The sequence below is a fragment of the Sturnus vulgaris genome, chromosome Z (assembly GCF_052056855.1).
Source record: "Sturnus vulgaris isolate bStuVul1 chromosome Z, bStuVul1.hap1, whole genome shotgun sequence".
In the NCBI taxonomy this organism is placed as follows: domain Eukaryota; kingdom Metazoa; phylum Chordata; class Aves; order Passeriformes; family Sturnidae; genus Sturnus; species Sturnus vulgaris.
Genome location: NC_142283.1, coordinates 23455829 through 23473972, shown reverse-complemented (window position 1 = coordinate 23473972; position 18144 = coordinate 23455829). Strand labels below are relative to the sequence as shown.

General features: G+C 37.9%; 1 long non-coding RNA gene across 1 annotated transcript in view; it reads left to right on the top strand.

Annotated features, from left to right (window-relative positions):
- LOC148219743 (uncharacterized) overlaps nucleotides 1-17269 on the top strand; it is a 100086-nt gene extending 82817 nt beyond the window's left edge. The window contains exons 3-8 of the long non-coding RNA XR_015799669.1: nucleotides 8860-9015; nucleotides 10427-10464; nucleotides 13057-13219; nucleotides 14156-14299; nucleotides 15101-15197; nucleotides 15851-17269. This is a non-coding gene — a long non-coding RNA (uncharacterized LOC148219743). The remainder of the gene's footprint in view (nucleotides 1-8859; nucleotides 9016-10426; nucleotides 10465-13056; nucleotides 13220-14155; nucleotides 14300-15100; nucleotides 15198-15850) is intronic.
- Nucleotides 17270-18144: the final 875 nt, after the last annotated feature.

Here is an 18144-nt window from a genome sequence, read left to right as displayed (position 1 = left end):
GGGAGGAGGAAGGGATAAAAAACATGGCACAAAGGAAAAATATTGTTGCTCTGGGCAGATGGGATTCTCCTACAGTTTTCAACCTTTCAACCACTCCCTAGATTTCCTATTTTATCCTCTGAACATTCAGGCAGAGTGAGAGGCTGTAGGAGAATGCTAACAGTGACATTCTACTGGATCCACACTGCCTCGATGTGTCCCCATTGATTTGACATGGTTGACTTGTGATTTCTTGATTATGACTTGTTTGTCCACTTAGACTCCTTATTGTGGAAGATTTCCTTTCAAGTGACATCTACATCCATGAAGGTACCTTTAAATCTGCTTTTAGTAAAATAGGTGGTGAGGGAAACTGACAGGTAAAATTGCCATGTTATTGAAAAAACCCAGATACATGTATTTTTAGTGAGAGGCAGTGCTTCAGATGCCTTTTTACTGACAGGATTAGAATGTGACATTTGTCCTTTGCCTTTGTCACACTGCTTCAAATGGTTTTCAGTGCTGCTAAAAAAAATTTGAAAAGGTGGTAGTCTTATCTTCCAGACCATTGACAGGTATCTGCTAAACTACTAAAGTGGATACAAATGAGTAAATCTCATGCACATTTGTCCAACACCTCTACCAGATGTTATCAAACTACTTCAGGGAAAATGTAAGGATAAAAAAATCCCATCACTTCCCTATGACAGGAAGGCAGGAATCTCTCTCTCTAGCATCACTTGATTATAAGGAATGAGTCCAGGATACCTTCTGGCACCCCAGAAGTACAAAGGTGTATTCTGCACCTTAGTGAAGCATCTCAGAACACTGCCACATGGCTCAGTCTTGCCCCACAAACCCAAAATCACTAAGAGAGTTTTGGGATCCAAAAGTTATTTGCTGAGTCATCCCAGCCCTCTGGCCAAAGAGCAAAATGAGAGCCAAACTCTGAAAGGCAACCTCGTACGTCTTGCTTTGGTCCACCAGGTCAGGAAGTAGTTCTGGACAGCAAACACTTCAGAGTTTTACCTTTTATTTCCCAATTCGGGCATTTTGGGCTGTTGAATTTAACATTCTTCTGGAAACACTTAAAAAGCTGTGAATCTCCAGCCTTCACTCTTATCCAGTCAAAGTTTTTGATTTTTATTCTCTTTTTTTCAACTGTTCTTGTCCTCAAAGTTATAGTCAACTTTCTTCTGGAGGTGAGAGATCTGTTATTTCCAAAATGAGAACGTATCCCTCTGCATTAAATGGGTGTAATGTAGGATATAAGAAGTTGTGACCCTTTATAACAGTTTGGGTTTTTTTCCATTTGCTTCACTGAAACTACAAGGACAGCATTTTGAGTTTTCCTTCATGTTTTTACCTCAGAGGTTGGCATGTTAGTATTATGAAATTAGAAAAGCTCTGGTTAGATTAAAAAAGATGGCAAATAAGTACATTAAGTACATAAAATCCTCCTATTCAACATATATATGTTTTACATGAGCACAGCATCACTGAATTACAGCACAAGAGCAACATAATTTGCACTACTTGCATAAGTTTGTTCTACCTTGGTTCTACTTATTCCCTCATAGCATAAAATAAAACAATTCTTTATACATTCCTCAATGAATGTACTTTTACATCTTTCTTATCAAATCAGTCTGACACTTTTCCCTTTCAAGCCTGACATGCCATTAAACTGATGTGTAAAGATTTTAAAAGCCTCAAAACCCAACTTATTTTACACATTTCTTAATGGTATAATGTAAAATTGGCATTTAAAAATTGAGACACTCTTATCACATGCTTTAATTCTCTATCTTTGAGGGGTGCAATGTTTCATCTTTTAATCTGTCGTAGTGACTGCTTCACTCATTAGTTGCTGTGTCTGTTGATGGAAATTTATAGCCACTGTAACTGTGAAAATTCAACATTCTTCCTCCTGCCTGAGGATATGTTTCTTTTGAAACTAGACCTACCCTGTTCTTCATTCATACAATATTTACATGGAGCTAATCATGGACACCGTGAAATTTGTAGCTTCAATAACAATGAAGCTACATTAGCTATCCCACCTACAAATTGATAATTTCTTGGTTTCTTCTAAAAAAAGTCTCGTTTTGCATTCAAAAAGTTACATCTAATATGCCCTAAAGAAACCCAGTGTTAATGAGTGTAATGAATCTAATTTTAAAAATCCATGGAAATGAGGTTTTTTATGGGAAAGGTTTGGAAGTTCTGAAAAGAAACCAACGACTACCTTTGTCACCCTTTCTTTTCAAGAAATTGTATGAGAAACAGAGATGACTTTCAAAGCCTTTGACCTTGTGTGCTGTTGGATAAGATACTGGAAATGGCAGAAGTAATAATTTCCAGCAGATGCAGCCAGGCCACATTATGTCATTGTAGTGCTGGCTTAAGAATGAGTAAGTGCAATTAGGTGGCAGAGCTCGAGTGAAGAATCAGGGTTACAAGCAACCCTTGTGGGCAGTGTAGTACTACTCCTGCTGGTGTAAGTGAAATCATCAGGACATTCACAAAAAATGAAACTCGCTCCGGATGTACAGAGATACTTCCAGAAACAAATAAGTTGTGTTTTAAATCCTGGTGCAATACAGCAACTATAGCTATTGAGGAGTGTAATTTTGTTGAAGTGATGGCTCCCAAATCTCTCCAGGGACATTTCCTCATGCAAGCACATTGTAGCAAACATATCTAGAAGCCACAAAGCTTTGATTATCAAAGTAATTACAGTAGTCTCATCAAACTGGAAACATTTCTTTTATCATCATAACAAGAAACACGAAAACACAAAACTCCATTTGTATAGCATTAGGAAACGTAAGGGATTGAAATCTCCCATATTTTGCTTTAGGATTTTTCATAGTATTTATCAGAGTGATTTTTCACTCTACAGTGCTCTACATACATTTACAGATTTACCTCAAGTGAGTAAAAAACACACAAAAACCATAAAATGTCTGTTGTCCTATGAAAGGGAATACAACACACAATTTCTCTTCAATCACAATGAAAAAAATGTATAGTCTCCTGGTAAAACTCAATATTACTATGATGACAACTGTTACAGAGTAATATTTTCTTCATCTCCATTTCTTTTGAGGATGAAGCAGAAATAGTTTGGTTAGTTTCTTGGTTTCCTGTTTTGCCTTTTTTTTTTTTTTTTGCTTGTGTTCATACTTAAGTAGGAGTGTTCATAATTTTCTGGCATTAAACTAATTTAGAGAAATTAATTTGGTGTTTAGCTATCTAGTTTATTGTTTATTTTTTACTTTTTCGAGGGTATGCCCTCCAGCAAAGACCCAGTATGGGTGAAATTTGTCTATATCACTGAGATTTCTTTTAAAAGATATTTTTACCTAGTGCAGAATAAACTGGGGATGACCAAGGAGCAAGACCATAAGTCATAAGACAGGTGTTACTGTGGACACACTGTTAGAGATCTAGGAAAATTACAGTCTGGAAAATCGTTCTAGGGCTGGAGCTTTTCCTGTTCTCTCAGCTCTATTCCCAAGCTGATAATATGTCAGCTTTGGTAGGGAGATTTTCTCCCAGGATGATAACTTGGTCAAAATAGAATGGAATTAATAATATTAAGATTAACACCTGGTACCAACCATGGGACTCTTCCTGAACTACAGTCCCAGAGGTGTTTTTTCTCAAGTATCCAATGAGCTACTGTCTTGTCTTAGCTCTGTGGAACATGCTATGAGTACAAATCGTGCTCTCAATAAAGTTGTCTCTCTCCTATCTTGAAAGATGACCCTGTAGCTGTGTGTCTTATTTCTGCCGCTCCAAAGGGTTGTCCCTAACCCACGGCTACCTGTTACCTTTTTGTGGAGAAGTTGATTATGCCCTGGCTTACTACTCTCTGGGTCTCCTTAGAGAGCTGTGAGATAGAGATCCAAAAGCTAGCGTTGAGCCTTCTCCAAAAACTCTTATTAGGTGCTATCAGCCTTGGAGCAAAATTTCATGAGGAACAGATCCCTGCCCACTACACACTTAGAGCTAAACCATGCTGCAAGCAACTTATTTTCTTCTTCAACACTGCTAAACTAGGTCTATGCCTTTCATCTGAACTTTTTTTTTTTAACTCTTCTGATTCAGATAAGCCAACATTAGCACAAGTCTAGTCTCACTTTCATGGAATAAAATACTATGATTTTCAGTACAGCATTAGAAATATAACTCAAAAAGGGCACCCCAAAATGTACATCCTATTCTGTTTCTCACCAGAGGAAGATTTTAGGTTAAGAAAAAGAGTGTTTAATTTTTCTAAACTAAATTAATTTAGGAAAATTAAACTAATTTCCTGTATTCAGGAAAAAAAAAAATTCGCACACCTCACCTGCCAGTCTTGTTCTAGCTGAGAGTCAAGGATTCTTTTAGTCTCTTTCTTAATACAACCTTCTTTGTCCTGGAAACAACAAATGCTGTGCTTTTGCTTAGCCTTGAAATGCACTGTTAAAAGTTAGTCAAGGTGCCACTGACAGACCTTCTGAGAGGGACAATGTTAGCATGCAAATTATCCACAAATTGGTGATCGAAATCTTCATCTGATTATTTTTCTCACAAAGCTGATTTTCGTTTTGACATTTTCATAAGTCATAGGGACTGTTACTTTTCTGACGATCTTACTATGTGTGTAATATAGTTATTTATTAACAAAGATCACAGATAGCACATTAGTTAAAAAGCTGTCTAAACTGGCCTCTTGCATCCCACTCTTTTTGGACGGGTTTGGATTTGCATTATGGTGATCTTAAAAGTCATGAGAAGAATCTGGAACTGGATTTGATCTCTTAGGGGAAGACTGTCTACAGACAAGGATCTTGGGTATTCACAGTGATAGAATGATTACAGAGAGCTTGTTACAGCTTGATAGACCTGGATTTTTTTCCAATCAGCCATCAGTCATGAAGTTTGTGAACATGTGGATCTTCATGAGCAGTTGCTGTAGACACAATTGGATCTGAAACAGTGGGAAAGAGTCAGCTGACCAGAGAGAGGTAAAAGAGAAAGGATTTTGTGTTAGAAGTTCAGTAAGACTTCACTACTTGAACAGCATTAGCAGTCTAATACCAGGTGGTCTTATAATAGTTGAGGAAATTACAGATCGGGAGACTGGTATCCACTTGCATTTTCCCTCCAACATTTCTATTTGTGCAGGTACAGCTGACTTTCTATAGACAGGCATGTTACCAATCATACTTGCTGGAGAGAGGCAGAGAAAATAATGTGGTCCTCAGAGATTTGCCTCACCTTTGTGCTATCTAGCCATGGCATCATTAAAAGCATTAATAAAGTCCCTCTGAATTTGGGGCAGTACTTAGATATAGCCTTTCACTGAAGAAAAGAGAAACGCAAAAATAATCCACATCCAGTATAGAATTTTCCTTCGGGGAAGTCTCAAGTAATTTTGTGTTATATGTGTCTCTCCAGCCAATTATAGGCATTCACTCAGCTGCTTATGTCTGAATTTGTCAGGTTTCTAATGTAATATATAAATCTGTTCCTGCTTGACTCCAAAACCACAGCTGGTTTTGATCAGACTCCTATAAAAAGGAAATTTCAATTAGCAGTGATCCAAACATATTCTGGAGGTATATTTTTACGGCTGCTTGACGAATAGCACTCTTTGTTTGTAAGGGTGCGTGTGACTCTCAAATTCAAGGCAGCCAGAACTGTGAGTCATCACCACAAGCACAGTTCTTTGTTGCAGAGGTCACATTCTGCCAAAACCAGAGGAATTAGCTAGCCAGATTGAATTAGCGGTTGAAACACATTAATTTATGCTACATAAATGTTATTGTGGCCCTGTGGGCAAGTACTTAGGTCATATGCTTTATGAACTATTTGCACCAAGAGGGCTTTCCAGCTGTAAATCAGCTTCGAAGCACAGTTTTGCAAAGCGCTCATGGCTGTGCCCTGCGCTTTTCCCCGTCCGCACTGATCCCATCTCTTGGCACACTGATCGCTCGCCATTCTGCACGTGCTTTACAGGATTTCCTACAAGAGGAGTGGATCGGCAGCCAGAGCAGAGCTGGGGCTGGCTCTGGTCGAGAAGCTGAGCGCTGGCAGTGGCCGATGCCGCTCGTGGGCAGCTGCGGGTTTGTGGCTCCAGGCGCCTGGCAGGGCTGCGGGAGTCGGGGCAGCTGTGCGGTAAATGGAGACCTTGGTGTCTCAAGCACACGGACAGCCCAGCCCTTGACAAGGCTGTTTCTCTTCTGAGGGAGGAGGGGAATTAGATACACTTTTGGCCACATTATTTCAGAGCGAGAAAAAGTAGAAGTCTTTTCTCGCTTCAAATTATGGTAACTGAGGACGCATGCCAAGAAAGAATTATGCATAAAGATAGTGTTTTAACTTGTTTTTATGTGTTTGGATCTGTCTCTGCCAAAAATCTGACAGAGCCTCATTGTTGCAGCTTTTCCATCACGAAGCCACTGACTGCACCCAGCAAACATTTCATAAATAATGAAGTAATTGGGGGCATTTAGTGTTGTCTGATCGTGTCAGCAGTTGCAATGTAACACACTCTACCTTCCAGCAAGCCAGGTAAATGCTACAGCCGTGTGAGAAGGGAGGCAGTGTTGGTCTCCAGAGGGGGAATGGTCTTTTTAAACAAACATATTTCACCCAGACTACTAATTCCATCTTTTTTTTTTTTTTTTTTTTTTTTTTGGGGGGGGGGGGGGGGGGTTTGCCTGCCTTTGCACAAAGGATTGTTTGTTTAACTATTCAGTTTTGTTCAGCTCAGCAAGCAGATCCCTCGCACTCTTGCACCACTGCTACATTTTCCCCCACCGGGTGCCTCAACACGTCTCCTCTTGTTTGTAAATGTAATACAGCCAGCGCCTTTATTGGGTATCTCCAACGCCGCTGTTCTCAAGGACACAACCACCCCATTTCAGATCCTGGACTGCAACCGCTTTTACTCAGGCTCCCTGGTTTCTGGGCTTGTTGATTTGGGAATCTTGGACATTAATCATGTGGTGTAAATGACATTTTTCTTCATGCTGAATATTTCAGCAGGATCACAAAAGGAATGTTTTTATAACATTAAATATTCATAAAATCATGCTAAAATAGTTAAGGGGATGTGAAATAGATGAAGATTTAAAAGCATAAATATTTAATATTTTAATAGCTTTTCATACAATTTTTTTTTTCATGAACCTAGTGCTGTTACCATACAGCTGTTATTTGAATAGGGAAACTATTATTCTTTTAAGTGTTTTCTATTATAAATGAAATAGTTTACTCTACTTAATAGCAATTTTGTTTTGCTTAGCTTATGAGAAAGACAAAATATTGAGGTCTGAGAACTGCCAGCCCTGCTTGTGTGAGTGATCTCCATTCACCCTGCTGCTGAAACAGTCCTGTGTTGACTGCTTTTAGTGCAGGATCCCATTCACCATTACAGGATTGCAAAACAGCTATTAAAACTCCCAGAGTGTAATTCTTCTGCATAAATACCTTTTCTAGAAAGTAAATAAATTATCATCTGAAGTGAGGTTGATTTTCAGTGATGATGAATCCATATGCTTCCCATTAAACCTGCCTTCTGAAAACTCATGGCAGGCAAGAAAAATTTTTTTTTTTTTTTTTTTCTTTCAAGTGTATCTGTCTTGTTAGTGTGAGACTAGAACCTCTGCATGTAGCATGGTTATGTGTTTCCTAGGAAATTGTTTCGTCAATAGAAGCCATAGACTAGCTGTTTGCTATGATTCATTAATTGGGTTAAGGAAGTAGGGATACTTATGACAATTATTTGGGAAGCTGTGTAAAAAGATAGCCAGACAAACCTCTCTAATCCACTTACAACTCACAGGAGCCAAAGGGTTGAACAAGCCTATTAAACAAGCTATACGCCTGTCTGTTTGGAGGAGCTGTTAAATCATGAATCTGTGCACAGTACCTGAGGCAAGTCTGTTAAGAAAGATGTTTTGTAGCAGATTTCTGTTCTATTAGGTATGGACAAAAAGTAGAATAATTTAAAATGTGTCAATAACTCAAGGCAAAAATGCGTAATGCAAGAAGCAGCATCTTCTTAACTTGTAGTCAAGCATATCCAGTGGTAACTAGTAAGTGGAATGCTGCTCATGGAATCAGAAATCATTTTTTTGGTAGACTATGTGAAAGGTTTTTAGCAAAAATATCCCACCATGGTTTGTTATTGTGGTGTCTCTCTGGAATCCAGATTTCAACTTTAAAAATGGAAATTATAATTATTTTCAGTCATCTTTTCCTAGGAGAGAGTCTGAAAACTTGGCTTAATTTTCAGCTGGGTGAATCTATAGCACAGAGATATTTTCACATTTTATTACTGGAAGGGAATGCACAATTTCTTCACCTCTTCAGGGCATACATGCTTCTGGATGTGGTCTCTGCAAAGCATTCCACTGACAAGAGTAGGTGGTGACAGTGGTCAGACACAGAGTTTCATGGATTCTGATTGCTTCATGCTCCCTCCCACGGATGGGATCACATTGCCCAAACTGTGCATGGTTACCTGATGAGTAGACTCTATGTGAGCTACAGTCTATTTCTGATGGCACATTCCAATTCGTGAACACACAGCGTTAATTCAAGTTCAATATTCAAGTCTTCCTCAGTCTTTCCTCTCCAAACCCATGCTGGTGAGGAGGGCTGTGCACTGCTCCTGCTTTGGGCTGCCAAGTGTGCACCAGAGAGAGTATGCAACATGGGCTGGGCCTGGGGACTGCCTTCTGAACACTAAACACAGACAGAGAAGGAAAAAAAAATTTTTATATTAAAAAAAAAATAAAAATAATTCAACAGATAGGTTTTACTGATTATCTCCAGGGGATGAAACCAGCTAGCCTGACATTATGTTCCCTTTTTCAGAATCAATGTTTTCCACCTCCTGGCTGTAACATGTCCCATGGCACTCTCTTCAGTTGTATTTGCTCTGTCTTCTTCCTGTTGCTTTTCATGGATATTGCTCGAATGAGGAGAGAAAAACAGGCCGTGGCACTGTCTAAAGAAGGGTGAGGGAAGAAGGTAAGAGGGCTATGCTAATGGTTATACTTGAATTGTCTAGAGACATGGCAGAAGCTTTAATTAAATGCTCTATATTTAGTAAATTTTGGCAGTTATGATTGATTTATTATGTGTTACAGCAGGTCTTGATTTACTCCATTGCATTTATACTACTGCTTTGTTTTTGTCACTTATGTGCGGCATATTAGTCATGAGTTCTTGTGGTTTGCAGTTTTTTAGTTACATTGTGCAAAACACACTCTCTACAACTTGAAACCAGGTGTTTCAATATGAAAGCAAATCACTCCAAGATTTACACAAACCACTGGTTTAGCAACCCATAGAGCTTGTCAAAATGTATTTGTATTCAGATTTTTTTTCTAAAAATGATGGTTCTCTCTGCAATGAATTTTCAGATAGGCATGTTTATAATTTGTAATATAGCTAGTCTTGTAGTAAAGTATCATATCAATTAATTGTGTGTCCGTTTTTTAATACACGTGCCCTGAATCCTATGCCAATAATTTCAACTCAAAACAAAAGCAAAGGTCTTAACAATTTTAACTGTGACATTATTCACGTTGATCCTGTATTTTAGGCTAGTGGAAGTGGGTTTATGATGCATATTAATTCACAGGGAAGAAGAACATTCCTAGGATGACCATTAAGTTTAAGAAGAAAATGTGTCACAGCATGGTTGTGATGTAAGATATCTGTGATGTTAATTGTCAGGACTTGTGCGTCTGCTTGAGAGATCAATGTACTTGTTTAGCTCAAAATGCTAGTAAATTATTGCAGAGACCACTCAATAGAAAAATCATCTCATCCACGGAAGCATTGAAGTGAGTATTCTGAATCATAATAAATTTCAGTATATCCATTGTGTCAGGCATACTGACAAGGTCACCAAATGCAAAGGAGGTGTTGCAAATAGTTTTAGTGTGTTCATCGCATGAAAGTGATGAAAATGTTCATGATATCTCAGGAAGGAATTAGGTGATAGCTGGAAATTTAGAAAAGCATTTTAATACTTTAATTATTGTGCATCTTTTAAGCGGTAATAATTAATGTGGAATTTCTCCTTTTGCAAACATTTGTTTATATGTTTGTATTTTTTGAAGGTAATTGGTGTATTTTAATCACAAGTAATATGCTTAACATTACAAACTTGATTTTCTGAGTTTCTGTGAAACTGAGTGGAATCTGATCTTGTTTGCATAAACTTAATAATAATGGTATCAGTATTAAGCTGATTTCAGTGGAGTTTCCATTGATTTCTTTTGGGATCAATATCTAGCTCCTGTTAGTAAAAGGACTTTTTGTCTGCCTAAGTTATGGAATGGATATTTTCATTTTCTTCCGTTTGTTTTGTAAAGCAGTTTTTTTAAGTATAATTTTTGAATCTTGTTTTTTTACTTTCTCTTTCCTTTAGAACAAGCCCTCGTCTTTATCTTGCCAAACACAAGAGAGGTAAATGCATCCTGGGCTGCCTTAAAAGCAATGTAGTCAGCAGGGAGGCAGAGGGGATTCTGCCCCTCTACTGGTGAGACCACACCTGGAACAATTTACACAGCTCTGGGGTCAAAACACAGGAAGGACATGAACCTGTTGGAATGAGTCCAGAGGAAGGACACCAAGATGGTTAGAAGGGTGGAGCACCTCTCCTATGAGAAAAGGCTGAGAGAGTTTGGGCTGTTCATCCTGGAGAAGGGGAAGGTTCTGAGCAGACCTTATAGCATCCTTCAGTACCTAGAGGGAGCCTACCAGAAAGCTGGAGGGGTCTTTTTACACAGTCATGTAATGAAAGAATGAGGGGCAAAGGCTTTAAGCTGAAAGACTTGGATAGGATATTAGGAAGAAGTTTTTTCCTGTGAGGGTGATGGAGCACTGCAACAGGACACCCATCAAAGCTGTGGCTGTCCAGTGCCTGAAAGTGTTCAAGGGTGGACAGGGCATTGAACAAGCTGCTCTAGCAGAATGTGTGCCTCCCCACTGCAGGCAGGTGGAATGGTGTGATCTATAAGGTCCCTGTTATTCTGTGATCTTTGGTCCTGCCCTTTTGCAAGATGCAATCTTCATTGGCAGGACAGGCTTGAGGCCCTCTTATGCACCAACTCTCCTTGCTCCTGCCACCTGCCACCAGTGTATGCCTCTGTTGCTGCAGCAGTTGTTTTGGATGACCATTTGAATGGACAGCTGATACAAACACTTTTAAATAAATACATATTTTACCCTTTTGTTTTTCAAAAGATCATTTCTTCAGTGCAGTTCTGCCCAGCACAGCCAGTGGGAGCGTGCTGTAGCAAGGATGTGATATTCAGAGCTAGTACTGCTAGCAGAGGCTATTTTGTGAAAATAGTCCTGCTTTCTATTAGAATTTTATCAGAAGCGATTTATGAATGGCTAATATCTAAAATATTTCTTTAAAAAATTAAATAAAGACCTAATAGATATGGAACTTGGTATCAGGTAAATTTTGGGTGCTGGTAATAAAACAGAAATGTAATTTTAGCCTTCACTGTTAGGAACCCAGAGACATTATATAGGCCTAAAATATGGGTCAAATTTTAGCTGTGTGTAGGACCTTGGTGGTTAAAAGGTAAAAAGGATGGTAGAGATATTGAATCTCAGTGCTGACACTGCCAAAAGATGATCAGACTCTGATTGTTTGGATTTCTGATGAGTTTGGATACTTGGAGTGAGAGAAAAGGAAGTGAAAAGAATGTTTGAAGTCTCAGGTATCTTAGACTCTCAGGATCCCAGCTGGTGGATCTTAAACCTACATTTTTGTGGTGGGGTGGCTGCCAGATGTCCAGCAAGTCCTTCTCAGCAGAGCAGAGGGAGCAGACACAATGAAAGAGGTTGTGGGTCGAGATAAGGGCAGGGAGAGATCATTCACCAATTACTTCCATGGGCAAACCAGACTCAGCTTGGGGAAATTAATAAAATTTGAGTTAATAGTAGAGCAAGATAGTGAGAAATAGAAAAATCTAAAACAACCCTACGCCCCACCCCCCCTTCTTCACAGGCTCGACTTCCCTCCTGATTGTTCTGCCTGCCCCAGCAGCACAGGGAAATGGAGAATGAGGGGTTCAGCAGTTTTTTCCTCTTCCTAAATATGTTATTTTCCTCTTCCTAAATGCATTATTCCAGAAGCCCTACAGAAGCACATTGAGGGGCTCGGCTTTGGCTAGCAGCAGGTCTCTCTTGACATTGGCTCTGTTGGACGTGAGGGAAGTTTTGGTGTCCTGCCACAGAAGACACCTCTGCAGCCTCACCTCCCTCCCCAACCAAAACCTTGCTACATAAGCCCGAGACAATGAAATAAAGGAGTAAACATATATTCTGTTATTTATTGTGCCCACTGCTTCAAGTAGAAAGGGTCAAGGCCTTAAACAAGTTCTTAAACACTAAGAGAAGCAAAATAGGCAGCAACATAATAAAAAGATAAAAAGGTCTGCAGAGGTAAGGAAGACTGGAGTTTTGAAGTGTTACCTCCATTTTGAATAATTTGGAGGATTCCGTTTGGTTTGTTTTTTCTCTTGGTGTAATCAAATTGAGGCCTACCATAGAAATTGAAATGAATAGTATCAACTTTGAAAGACTTAGAAGCTGTGATGTCTGGGTTTGAATCTGAATTCTAATTTATGGAAAGCCATTTGGACAAAACAGCATTGAGTATTATAGCTTATTCTTCTTTTCTAGTCAGGTATATCTTTATCTATGTTTTAGTTATCAAAGACCTCATAAATAGCAACCATCTTTTGCATTGTTAATGAAAGAATTTTGAGATCTCTTTTTTTTTTTTTTTTTTTTTTGAATGAAACACTAGGAAAATGCAGGATTACAAAGGTAGAGCATTGGGGAATGTGCATAGCTGGAAGGAAATATCAAGAGCTGGGAAAAAAGGTTGGCACTGACATATTTGGCTTTGTTACTTCTTCCAAAAACAGCAGTAACTCAGGCATTGAATACTAGGTTGAAATCGAATTTGTAGCTGTGAGAATAAAGGACAGTATAACATATGTAGCAACTTTTCTTTTTCATTCCTTCCCCTCAAAGGTTCTCTGGTTTTGAAAATATGCCAATCCAAATGTGCAGCCTCTTGACCTAGCTGATTGCTTTTATGAATCATTAGATAAAGGCTGGGAAAAGACAATTAAAGTAAATTGCAGCGAAATCCTGGTCATACAGACTGGAAATGGCTCGCATTTTTTACCTATGTGTAAGTATGTCTAATGTAGATAGTTTACAACAGTTCTGCAACTTCTTACAGTCCCCTTTTCTTTCAGAGGTTCTAGGTTCTCACTGAATTTGAGCATTGTCAGGAGAATAGCTCTTCGAGAGGTTTTCTAAACAGTCTTAACTCAAAATGCAATGAATAAATTTAAAGAAAGCTCCTCCTGCTTATAACTCAATGTTTCTGCAACTATCTCCTAATTTTAAATTGCTTAAATTGCTGCACTCTCTTGATTTACTGTCAAGTATCTCTGAGTTTTGGAGATTTAAGAAGATTGCACAAAACTTAATTTCATTACTCTTTTCGGTAGAATGTTGTGCAGTTTCTTTGCTGAGATAGAGCTCCCTATGTATTGACAATGACTTCTTCTCCATCCCATGCACAAATGGCAAGAGTTATATTTAGGTGTGCCAAAGTAAATAGTAAAAAAACCATGGGAAATAGGCAGCTTTCATCTTTCCTTCATGGCAAGCTTATTCCAATAGTATTGACTCAAGCTAAATTATTGGAGGATCTCCTTTTTATTTCATTTTGTATATTATTTGTTGACATGTCAAGTTTATCTCAATTAGGGAAAATGGGTTTCTGTGTTTGTCTTTAAGCCATTTCAACATTAGATTTAAAAATGAAAAAATATTTCTATATTGATATAGAGTCAAGGGTAGTATATAGTAAGTCACATGATTTATATTGATCTGATGAACTGTGATATTTAATTTTCAAAATGTTTGTCTGTTTTTTTTAATGTAAATTTTTTCTAGGTATAATCTGATTTTGCATATAAGCAGAGTTATTCTGTAATAATAATAATCCATAATTCAATTTATATAATTTCCAAATCAGACTTCTAAAATATTTTAAAATTGTAAATGAAAAAAAATTGATTTTCCTATTTTTATCATCACATTTCATCCTTTCTAGGAAATCACAGATCTAGTATTGAGAATATATAAAATAGAAAAGGGATGACATTTCAAAGGCTTAAGAAGATCTTCAAATAAACAAGAATTATAAATACAAATTCCAATGTCTTTCTGGGGTATTTATCTGCATGGGCCTTCTGAGGTAAGATCAGTACCCTCTATTTTCAACATCCTTCTTTAAGATAGAACATATTGTGGTTTTATTTTAGAGTACCACTAATGCATGCAGAATTTCAGCACTGTAGACTCATTTTTACCATGCAGGAATGATTCAGTGTTAATCACCTATTTTAAAGGAGAAATAAAAGCAAACATGGTGTTTGCTGAGAATAGGTGAAGATTGAATTACTGGGCACAAACTCAAAATTACATTGGTAGGTAACAATCAGTTTATTTTCACCTGACACTTTCAAATAATGTAATTTGATACTGTAAACCTGACCAGTTTTAAACACAAAAGAAAATCACTGTTTGTTCAGCAGACTTGGACCAGAATGGGAACTAAGTGTGTTTATTTACTACAGTTCATAAAGTAGCTGGATCCATCAGATAGGTTCCAATTTTATCTGTACTATATATCTTACCTATATGCTTATTTAAGGACAGATAAAACAGCAAATTAATTAGTTTGTTAATCTAATCTAAAGCCACGTGGAGTAGACTTCCCTATTCCTATGTACAGTGTGAAGGGAATTTTCACACTTCAGGAGAATTATATTTTCTGTGCAGTCTTGTATTTTGGCAGGCTATGTTTGTCTCATATGAGAAGAAGCTTATGTGTATATTATGCATGTTTATGTATATATAGAGTTAAGTGAGCAATTATGAATACATCTGCAGATGTCACAGTGAACCTGAAAAAAAGCATTGCTGAACATAAGTCATGACCCTGCTGTTGACATGCTTTATCCTCACTTTCTCTTCCTTGTTTGCTTTTGTAAAGGAATGGGATTTGGATCTGTACAATTAGATGACAGTACCTGTTCCATGCTGCCACTTTCAGGGGCATGAAGTCATTCTGCACCACCTTCCACTCTCAGGTACTCAGGGTCTCTCTACAGCTCCTTCTATAGCCATGCTTTGAGCTGCTGGCTCTGCATGATATGTTCACTTCTGCTCTTTTGTGTGATTTTTGATATGGAAGGTTTGCCTCTCCACAGGTATTGTCCTAGTGAATGATGAAACACACTACTGCAATGATTTGTAATTATGATGTAGCAAACAGTTATCAGAGTTTTGAAGAGCCATTTCTGGGGGGAAAAAGCCATCATACAAAAAAAAAAAAAAAAAAAAGGAAAACACTGAAAAAACCCCTAATGCCTGACTGTAAGCTTCTGCAAAATGCTAGAATTGCCCCCCAATGCCTCTTTGTGCTTCTGCAGCATGGGTGTAACTATGCTGACACTTTCTTAGTAGTATTAGTCTAGTGGTCCCTAAACTCTGAGCAGAATATTAAATCAGATCTGATTAAATTGGGTTCCCTTGATAGAGCAGAAGATTGCTTAAACCTTTCTAATTTGTGACCTATGATTGTGCTCAGTTAAATGTGATATTAAGGTCAAGGTCTAACATAAAGTCACAGAGTACACCACAAATTCATTACTACATTTTAATTCATGTAGTGACACATCTAAGAACATGCTTCTTTACCTTTGACCCTCAGTTGTAAAGGAAATCCATCTGTTCTTCCTAGGTTATGCAAACCCCTGGAGACTAGATTGCCAGGACTGTTAAGGATAAAGAAGGTCGCGATAAGGAAACATCTGTATAAATACTCTGTCATTAATATTCTCCTTCATAATGAATGTCGGCCAAAAAAATAAGGACCACAATCAACGATGTCTCTTGACAACTTTCAGAGCAGAGGACACATTGAGGGGTATTTATAATGTCCATTCCACTTTGGAGTCTTGCTTGGGTACAATTAAGAGGACCAAATAAAGCACCTAAATTTCCTCCCAGTTAATAGCGACAGGTACCATCAAGGCACTGATTCACCACCAGTTAGATGCTGAGGAAGCAATACAAAAACTGTCTTTGTTCTGAAAAACAATATATGTCAGCAAGATAAAATGGATACTGAGCAGCAAGAGAAAAACTGAAGGAGAAAAGAAAATACTAAATTATAGTGAGAATTAGAAAGCATTTTATGGTAAGAAGTCCTGTCTACATTCTTTTTATGTGCATCACATTTATTTGGCTTATTCTCTATATGACTATTTTCAAAGGTTAAAAAAGGAGAGTTTATGTTTTCTTTGCAGTAGCTATTCAGCCAGTAAAAATGTTATGTATTTGGTTGTATCTTGTTCTTTAGCACTGTCAACCGCCTGTCAATCTTCATATTTGCAGAAAAGAAAACACACCAGCCACCCCACTGTGCTGAATGTGACAGCATTGTAATGTCAGAGGACCAAAAGACAGGTGATGGTTTATGATAGAAATAAATCTTTTATGAGAGCAAACTTGGGAGAATTGCAGGCTTTTGTATGGAATATATTGCTGTACAGCTATCACTGACAATCTTCTCAAATGCATCAGTTCCATAAGGCAAGGTTTTTATTGTGTCTAATCATGTATTGAGTCACTGAGGAGAAAAAGGAGAAGGTATATGCTCTTTGTATCTATATAATATGCAATATATACGTGTATATAGATATGTTCCTGTCTTCATAAATATTTGAAAATAATTAGACTCATTTAATGATCCTTAACCTGACTCACACCTTTATGGTACGATTCTGATCACTAAACAACATGCAAGAGTGCTTCTGTGCATTGCATTGTGAAACAGGACAAGGTGCTTTCTGGAAAAAGATGTTCATTTGAAGGGCAGGAATTGGAGTTAAACTTGGTTTAAATTGTAAACCAAATAATCTCATATTTCTTGGTATATGATAGAATGTTGCATTTTTGGGCTTCTTTTAATATGTTGCCTGTAACTAGGTCACAGAATCATTTCAAGTGTTTTTTTTCCAAATATGCATAAAACAGTGCTATCCTCCCAGAAAGTCACACATCTCATAGCCAGGTAAAATAATTTGAAGAATTTTATTTATGAGATTTCATCTTCAAAGTTATGTTATTCCACAATAAAAGTAATTGTTAAGAATCATATAAAGCTCACAAACCTGTGTTTTGGGTTTTTTTTGTTGAAAAAGCCTGGATGTGGGTGAAAATTTCTGTTCCAGAAAGCCAAAATGTCATAACAAACCTAGCAAATAGAGTTACAATTCTAGTCTCTCCTCAGCTGTTTACCTGGATATTGTACAGCACTTTTGTCATTCATTTGCTAGCCTGACCACACATGAAATTATGATTACAAACCCCACCCAGTTTTTTCTCTTTAAAATGGGAATAATTTAAAATGAAATTCCTTTTCATCTCCTCCAAAGTTTTATGCAGTTTTATGCTACCTTTTCCCCTTCTTCCTATACTGATGATATTTTAACTTTTTCATATTGCAGTAGCTTATTTGACCAGCACACTGTTTTGTTCTGTATTTGGTTATGCCTTTAGCATGGACTCATGGCAAGGGTCAGCACACAGTCATGCCACCCACAGGGCAGACCATGGGTGGCAGGGTCTTTGTAAGCAAGGTAATCATATAGCAGGTAAATGGTTTAAATTGATATCTGCTACGTGATACAGCAGTGGGTTTTGAGGTCCACATGCTGAAGCCCAGACAAAGATCTGTGAAGAGAACATAAAATGCAGGTCTTTCATTTTATACCGGGGAAAAAAAAAAAAAAAAAAAAAATTCTTCATCTTGCATGAAGATCTGTGCCAAAATCTTGCAGAAATGCCTCACAATTCTGTCCAGCTGCATAAGGGCAGTGGTTAGGGTGCTTCAGTGAACCAAAAGACATGATTACCGTGCATGTGACATCTGTTTTAGTCTCATGGCACTGAGTTGCAGTTCAGGTAGAAAAAGAATGCACTGACAGGCAGACACTTGGGAAGGATCCCAGTCTAGCTCGGTCACAGCTG